The sequence below is a fragment of the Manacus candei genome, unplaced genomic scaffold (assembly GCF_025592945.1).
Source record: "Manacus candei isolate 608988 ecotype Guabito, Panama unplaced genomic scaffold, ASM2559294v1 h1tg000071l, whole genome shotgun sequence".
Lineage (NCBI taxonomy): Eukaryota > Metazoa > Chordata > Aves > Passeriformes > Pipridae > Manacus > Manacus candei.
Genome location: NW_026138119.1, coordinates 2430352 through 2438896, shown reverse-complemented (window position 1 = coordinate 2438896; position 8545 = coordinate 2430352). Strand labels below are relative to the sequence as shown.

Genomic DNA, 8545 nt, shown 5'->3' with positions numbered 1-8545 from the left:
ATTTTCTCCCTACGCTGAATGAAACATGAGATTCCTTAATAGAGAGGGAAATTAAAATCCAGTTTTATTGCAGTTCCTGTAACTGGTATCTAAGCTATTAATAATCAATCCATTCTTGCTTAAAAGCCAACATTTATCACGCCAGCGAAGAGGAGCTGACGGGCACTGGGGGGAAAGTACAATTGACTGCAATTACACTTTGAAAAATGTTATCTGTGCCACTGACCACTGGGGATAAAGAATGGGGTTTCTTCGTTGTTCCTTTGAGCTTCACGTTCTTTTTCCCAACTTTTTTGTTGTTGCTGGGTATTTTTTCCTTTCCTTCACCCTACAGGTCGCCTCAGGTTGAGGAAGGGCTGAGGGAAGGGATTTGTGCCGGCCCAAAGTTGTGGGGACCCTCCTTGCTGTGTCCTGGTGAGTGCAAGTGCCATCCCTCTGCTCCTGCCCCAGCTGGGGACATCGTGTCTTCCTCATTCCCACCTGGGGACATCATTCCTGGGGACATCATGCCTTTGTCATCCTCGCTGGGGACATTGTGACTGCAGCCACAAAGGGCACCCCTGGCTGTGTGTTGAGGCCAGAGGGTCCCATTCCCTAATTTAGGATAAAATTTAATTTAATTTAGGGTGCAGCACAAGGGCAGTGGGTGCAAGAGAGACTCTAAACCTCCTTTAACAAAACCTCCCCACAAAAGTTTATTAGTTTTATTCCTGCCCTTTCCAACGGGGAGGAAGAGGCTGGTGCAGGAATTGATTTCCTGGAGTTCCTGGTATTAATGAAGCCTCTGACCATAGATCTCCCCCAGCAATATTCTGCTCCCCACGATAATTCTCCAGGCTCCAAACTTTTCAAATGAGTTTCTGCAATTTAAAATTAATAATTGTTCTGTCTAGAACAAGGATAATTAAATGCCTGTTCATCCTCATTATTGTCAGCCGTGTGATTTGTTGTTTTCTCTGTAATAAAATTAACCGGTTTAACTAATGGGTGCCAAAACTTGATAATTAAAGCTGAGCAAATAATTCGCAACAAATAATTTACCCAGTGGGTTTGGGGGGGTCCACGGTGGGTCTGTGGCTGATGGTGAGGGGCTGGGAGCCAACAGAGGTGCCCAAATCCACTTGAGGCACCTCAGGAAACCCCCTTTTTCTTACAATGGTCATTTTTTTAAATGAAAATTCTTTTCTTTTTTTATTTCTAAGGAAAAAGGGTCCCACCACGGGGTTTTTCTCACACCTGGAGCACGAGGCAGATGGTCCATCAGTGTAGGCTTGCCCATGGATGAGGAATCCCACAGGAAAGAGGAGCTGCTCTCAGGTAAATCCCAATGATGACGTGTAGGTCGTCAAAAAATGGCAATTCTTGGGGAGGAGAGAAATTAAAATAACGAGCCAACAAAAGGAGTTTGGCCAGACACAATCCTCTAACAAGAATGGACTTTGAAATTATGGTTATTAGCAAGGTTTCATTCCAGCAGCAGTTAAAGAAGCTTTAGAAGGTACCGCAATTAATTTGTACGTTTATATTACACATTATAACGCGAGGGGCCATTAACGAGGTGGTGACATTAAATTTAATGGACTTGGTGAATGGGACACTCTGTCTCTCCCTCCTGGGTGTATTCCCTGCACGGCTGGGGTTTGGTGCTCCTGGATTTCTCCGCAGGGGCAGCGATTCCGTGGCTGTTCCAGACGTCGGGGAGGACCCTCTGGTACTGGGGGGGGGGTTGTTGTGATTCCAGGCTGGTTCTGGGGGACACTGGTGGGAAGCAAAGCCTTGCCCCCAGTTTTGTGGCACGGCCAACAAGCCTCAGATGAACACCAGGAGAATATGAAACGTCTCATACCTATAACTTTAAATTAAAAAAGCAATGTGCTGTTTATTGGCGCTGCCGAGTGTCTCCGGAGCGGGAGGCTCATAAAGATCATATTACAGTACAAGCCATTATGCAAAGAGTTTACTATATATACATTTCTAAATGCTTCAGCAAACAGCAGCCTCCTTATGAGCAGAGCAGGATAACTGGTTCGTTTGGGGTAACAAATGATCCTTGATTTGATTTTAAATGCAATGACAGCAAAATTTATTTCTTATTTAATCACTTGCCAGAGCTGTTGAGGACGGGATGGTATTAAACTGCACAATGCAGCATATGACTACTGAATCAGTTGAAATAGGCATAAGAATATATTATGTTTATAGGATAGAAAAAGATTGTACAGCAATGCATATAACTAGAATGGGTATTTTTGTCATTTATACAGTGGCTTATATCATTATTCCTTCCCGCTTCCAATTTTTCAGTAATAAAAATACAGGGGATGTGATTCTCTTTGCATTACAGATAAAGCATCTTGATTCTTTATTAAATATTTTTATTAATCTGAAGTACTACAAAGCATTTGAGCAGATAAATCAGGCTCCCAATAGTCATTTCCTCTCTGCTATGGCTCTATAAAGTGGATTCATTTATGAGTGCGCAGCACCCGAAGAGAAGTTTTCCATATTCATTAATATGCTTCCTTATGCTCCTGTTTTTCTACCCCACTGTACCATGCAGAAGGGTCCCTAAAACAAGACAGGTCTTGGAAACCCACTCTGTGATCCCTGCCTGGTTTTGTGTCTGATTTAATGAGGAATCACTGCTCAAGTAGCACTCACAGCCCCAAGTGGGAGGATGCTCGGGATCCCTCCAGCTCCAGCTCCCCCAGTCCCAGCAGGAGGATGCCCAGGGTCTCTCTAGCTCCAGTTCTCCCAGTCCCATGGGAAGATGCCTGGAGTGTCTCCATGTCCAGCTCCCACAGCCCCAGTGAGTGAATGCCTGGGATCCCTCCAGCCCCCTCAGCCCCAGCAGGAGGATTCCTGGGATCCCTCCAGCCCCCTGAACCCCAGCAGGAGGATTCCTGGGATCCCTCCAGCCCCCTCAGCCCCAGCAGGAGGATGCCTGGGATCCCTCCAGCCCCAGCTCCCCAAGCCCCAATGAGTGGATGCCCGGGGTCTCACCACCTTCAGCTTCCCCAGCCCCTTGCACCCCACCTGGGGACACCACCATGGTACTTTTGGGGTGATTGGACAGATCCAACCCCAGGGTCACCCTCTCCTTGTCAGCTCCAGATCAGCACCTTTCCCATCACTGCAGCCGCTCTCCCTGTAGGATGTGGGCATCCCATTATTCAGCAGAGAGGGATTTGGGGACCAGCCCCTCCTGGGAGGATGCCCAACACAGTGGGGCTCCCCCAGAAGCTTTCTGAGCCCCTAAGGTGTCTCTGGCCTCCTGCTGCCCCTCCTCCCCCATCACCCCACATCCTCCCACCCCACGGAAAGCAGCACTTCGAGGCCAGCCCCTCACTTTTGGCCAAGCTCGCCCCGTGCCCCAGCAGCTCCCAGGCACCCCAGGGGATGCTGCCGGAGGGGAAGCAGTGCGGGGGCAGGTCGGAGGCAGCCGCGCTCAGCCTTCGACAGCTGACAAGTCATTTACTCATCGGGGGAAGCTGCGGAGAGGCACAAAGGAATTAAACCTATTTAAAACCCAGCCAGGTGTGCAAACAAGTTTATCCTCTTGTAACAGCTCGCGGTGAATCAGGAGGGCTCCATAAAGGTTACAGCAGCCATGTGGATGTTTAGGGCTCCCCGGGAGAGGTGACATTTAGCACCCGGGTTTGCCGGGGCCGTGGGACTCGCCGGGACCCCCAGAGCTGCTGCCTGAGCCCTGCCGAGCCCAGGGCTGCGATTCCCTGCCCCGGCCTCATCCTGCCCCTTCATCCCTCCTCGCTGCTGGCACCCCCGGGGGGTTTGGCTTTGATTCCAGGTTTTACTGCAGCAGCTGTGTAACATTTGTTTGCTGTTCGGCAGCAGGAATTACGGCGCTCGGAGAAAGGCAGGGACCCGCCGGAGCTGCTGCTGGCGCAACCCCAGCCTGGCACCGCGGGGATCCAAAATGTTCCTCCTCCTCCAGGTCCTGTCTCCAGGAGGATTTAGCCATCCATCTGCCCAGGCTGCTGTTCGTTCCTGCCCTTGAGCATCCCTGCTCCCCCCAGGGTGTCCTCACACCCTGCACCAGATGGATGTCCAGCACCCAGGTGGGAGCCCACCAGAATCACAGAAGGGTGTGGATGGGGCTTTCCCCTCTCCTTTCCCACTGGTCACAGTGGAATAAGGTGAAGCTGGGGTTTGTCCCCACAGGGAACAGCACTGGGATGGCTGCTTTCATGGCTGGGGACAGTTCAGGGGCTGTTACCCCTCTCTGTGTACACTGGGGTGTTTTCCTTGCTGGGAGCTGCTGTGGCTGCAGGTAAATCCTCCTTCAGCCACAACTGTGCCACAGACGTCCCAGGACAGGAATTTTTTCTCCAGTTTTAGTGCTGGTGTAAAGCTAAATGATGGGAGTTGTCAGGATTAGCAAAAAACCACCATGCCTATCCTGCCTGCAAAAGCACAGCAGTGGGGCCTGGGGGCTGGAAGAGGTGGAGGAGAGGTGGGTCAGCTCCTGCTTCCTGGGAATTATAGGGACCAGGCTATTGTGCTGTGGAGTTGGACTGGTGCTGGTGGGTTGTTAACGGTCGGGGTAACTGGTATGGTGGCAAAAGCCACGGCAGGGTGGCAGTGCAGGTGCCTCCATCCCTCCTCCTCCCTCTGCAGGCTCAGACCCTCCTTGGGGCCCACAGAGAGGAAGGTGGAAGATCCGTTTGAGCTCAATCCAACCCAAAAACTCATGGCACTGCCCAGGCTTGAGCACAGACACTTTGGAAGCACCAGAGGCTGGCACCTCCACCCCACAGCAGGTCACTGAGGACGTGGAGCACCAGCCCCTCACTTCCAGGACACACAGACACCGTTTCACTTCCAGGACACACGGACACCGTTTCACTCCCAGGACACACGGACACCGTTTCACTTCCAGGACACACGGACACAGCTCAGCACCGGCTCGGGAGCAGCGGAAGAGTTTCACACCTTGGCAAAACAATGTTGAAGGAGGAAATGAGCAGGCAGGAGCTGTAATTGAGATGGATGGAAGGGCAGCCGGCTTCCCTCAAAGCGTTCCAGGCAACAGACTGGAGAGGAATATGAAGTGCTGCTGCTCTCTAACGATCGCCACGCTGCGGCTGAATTATTAATGACGAGGAATGATTTCATATTTAATCTAAAGACTATTAATTACACTGCAGAACAGCAACGCACACCGTCCTGAGAGCCCCTCTCACCAAGTGAATAATTCAGGGATGCCCCATATTTTACCTCAATGTCAAGGAGGGCGGTGACACCCCCCCTGGGTGAGCAGCCCTGTGGTGTTTGGGGCACACACTGATGTCCCGAGGGTTTTCTGATGCTGAGGAGAAACCCTGACCTCTGAGCCCACCAGTGAGATGAAGGGCACTGGGCAGAGGGGGGTTACTGGGGGCTCCCTTGGGGCTGGGGGCATGGCTGTCCCTGCTCGCTCAGAGCCCACTGGCAGCCCCAGCTCTGGGAACACTGAAGACAGATGTTTATTTGTCCAGGATTATTTGCTGATCACTGTTACAGTGATCCAAGATGATCATTAAAAAGTGAAATGGGCTGTTTAATAATGATGCTGAGAGCACGCAGTGTGCCTTGCATTACGAGGATGTTTAAGCATGAGCCCAATTAAGTCCCTCACATCCCTGCAGAATTACCCCAGTTGTGCAAACTATTAGGCAAACTCCAGGCTCCTTGTACTCACAGGCAATCCTGGAGCCTGGCACTCTGTTAGAGCCCCATTTCTGTCCTGAAGCTAAATTAAAATCCTATTGTGCCAGCGCTGCTAATATTTCCTGCTCTTGTTTCCAACAATTAAATTGTGACATTCTGCCAAAACATATGAGGAAATGAGAAAACGCTCTGGATCAGCTGGAAAAAAGAGAAGGCAAATCCTCCTGGCTGCCTCCTGCCACCCAGATGCCACGGTGACAGTCTCAGGTTAAACGGCACCTGAGGGATGAGGGGGGGGAATGTGGGGATTCATCGTTCCTGTGTGGGAAGTGGGACTTCAAATACGAAGTTGAAAGGGTTTTCTTCTCGATTTAGGAAAGAAATCTGGGAACTGGGTCATGCAATGCCAAAAGGGAAAGTGCTGATGTACTGATGGCAAGGGTTTGGGGCTGGGGGGCTGCAGGGGTGGTGGTGCTGGAGCAGCTTTGGTGGCACTGCCCAGCCAGGTCACCCCATCACAACTGAGGATGAGGGATGACTTGAGGGATAATTCCTGTCCCTGCCACCCCCAGTGGCCTGATCCTGCTGCCCTTCTCTCACAGGGACTGCACATCCTTTTAAATATCCCCTGAATTCTAATTCTCTTTTCCCCCTTGATCTGCTCCCCTGGTCAATGCCCACCCAGCACTCCTCGGGGAGGGCACAGCTGGTCCCCTGCCCCACACTGCCTTCAAACCCCCACAGTGACCACCCCAGTGCCCCCAGAGCAATGTCCCCCTGGTTGATGAGGGCTGTGGCTGCTCTTGGACATCAAAGAGCTGGTGGACACCCCGAGAGTGTTGGTGACCCTGCAGTGGCACAGGCAGGGACTGGCACTTGCAGAGCTGCGGGTCCTGCTGGGGAGAGCAAGTTAACTGGTGGAGGAGAAGGAGGGAGGGGGAAAAAAGATTGTTTAAGAAAGAAATGACTATTTGGTCATGGCTTAGAAGTTGGTACTTAGAAATTCCATGAATTTTAAAATAAAGACATTGTGAGATTTGAACTTTCTTTTGAATACTCACAAACTGCAGTGCCTAATACCTTCCCTGGCCATTAAGGAGCTGTGCTGGGAAGCAGGGAGGGCTAAGTACTGCACTGATAGAGCAGTTAAACAGTGTAATGGAATTGTGTTTGGAGAGGCTGCAAAGCCAGGTATAGAGCCCATACATAAACAAGGCCATTACCAGCCCCGGTAAGCGGTGATAGAATTTCATGAATATCCCTACAAAAAGCTTTGTATATTTATAACAACCTGCAGAGTCGTTTGGAGCACAGTCAGGGGCCTTTCAGAGCGATTCTGGAGTTAAATTGTACAACAGATCTGCGTGTCCCTGCATTGGGATGTCAGCTGCAGGCAAAGCTGGATGGGACAGAGGGATTCTGAGGTGCTGTGGGTCCTGAACCAGTGCTGGAAATGACATTCTGGTGGTTATTGCCCACCAATTCTTCCAGTTTCCAACTTCAGACACTCTTCTCAGAAAGGTTTTTAAGATGCTCCTCTGTTTGCAGGGTAGGGAAAACAGAGGGGCACTGCTCCCCAGCTGGGATGGAGAGAGGAGGAGCAGGAGTGGTTGCTCCTCTGCTGTCTGGCTGGGGAAGGAGACAGAAGTTTCCATGTCCCAGGAAAGGAGAAACAAATCTGGGAGCCATCAGCCTTGGACCATCAGGATGGGGCTCCCGTGGGGCTTCAGAGCCACACAGAGGGAGGGCTCAGAGGGCAGGTGAGAGCGGGGGCTCCTCTGTGGCACAGCGAGGCACCAGCTTGGGTGATGGGCACAGCTGAGATCCCAAACAGGGGCTGCTGGGCACAGACAGATCCTGGTGCTTCCCGTGGCTGCTTTGCTGGTGATCCTGCACCAATCCCACAGCATTCCTGGGGCAGGCTGTCCAACACAAGCAGGACACGTGTCTGCTGTCAGAGCTGCTAAAAACCTCCGCGAGAAACCCACACTCTCAACCTCTGCAACTGGAAAACAGGAAGGCCACCTCTTGAGCATATTTATTGCTTTAATTTGAATAAACAGGTACTTTAAACTTACAAAAACTTTGCTGTGCAACTCTTGCAAAACCTGAACCCGAGTGATTGGTGCAGCTCAGGCACGAGCCGTAATAAAATGCTAATTGCAGTTCATAAATTACGTCGGAATGCCTGGGACTGCTGGAGCTCCTGGATGAAGTGTAGCATTCAATTTATCCTGTGCACGCTGCAGACAGTGCTGCCAGCCTCCCTCTTGTCCCCCTGTGTTGTTTTGTCATCTCTGGACTATCACCAATTCATCACAAAGGCAACTGAACTCGCCGGTGTCCACCCACCGGGTGACTTCGTCTTTGCTACTCTATGACTTCTAAATTAAATTGTCAAAACACATTACTGAGAGAAATATCGTGAAGGGGAAGTTCTTTACCCTTTCATCCCAGCTGAAGAGAGAATGGGTTTGATTTGGAGAAAACATGTCTGCTTCATTATCCCTCCTGTTCTCATATTTCTTCACTCGGCAGCAGCAGGAAAAGGGAGTCGATACACAAGTCGTGGATGACATGATGGAGCATCCCACAGGAGTTGTCCTGCTAAATTCTCTGATTGCCCAGGAAAAGCTGGGGGGGGGAAGGGGGATTGTGTGTAATTTTCACTCTCTTTTCTTCCTCCCACTCACAGACAATTTAAAAGGTGTTACGGGTTTGTTGGTGTGGACTTTCCTGAACTGGATGTTCCCGTTCTGCCAGCACTGGTTGGTCTGGAATAAGCTCCTTGGAGTCCTTGCAAGGGAAGAAATCAGCCCAGGAGAGGCACAGACTGCTGGCTGTGGAGAACACAGGTCCTGCTCCCACCCCTGCC

At 51.0% G+C, this 8545-nt stretch overlaps 1 long non-coding RNA gene across 1 annotated transcript; it reads left to right on the top strand.

Annotated features, from left to right (window-relative positions):
• The first annotated feature begins 267 nt into the window (after nucleotides 1-267).
• On the top strand, nucleotides 268-4846 carry LOC127480209 (uncharacterized). The gene is made up of 4 exons (XR_007907795.1): nucleotides 268-414; nucleotides 1203-1317; nucleotides 3856-4079; nucleotides 4639-4846. It is a non-coding gene; the product is annotated as an uncharacterized LOC127480209 (long non-coding RNA).
• The last annotated feature ends 3699 nt before the right edge of the window (nucleotides 4847-8545 follow it).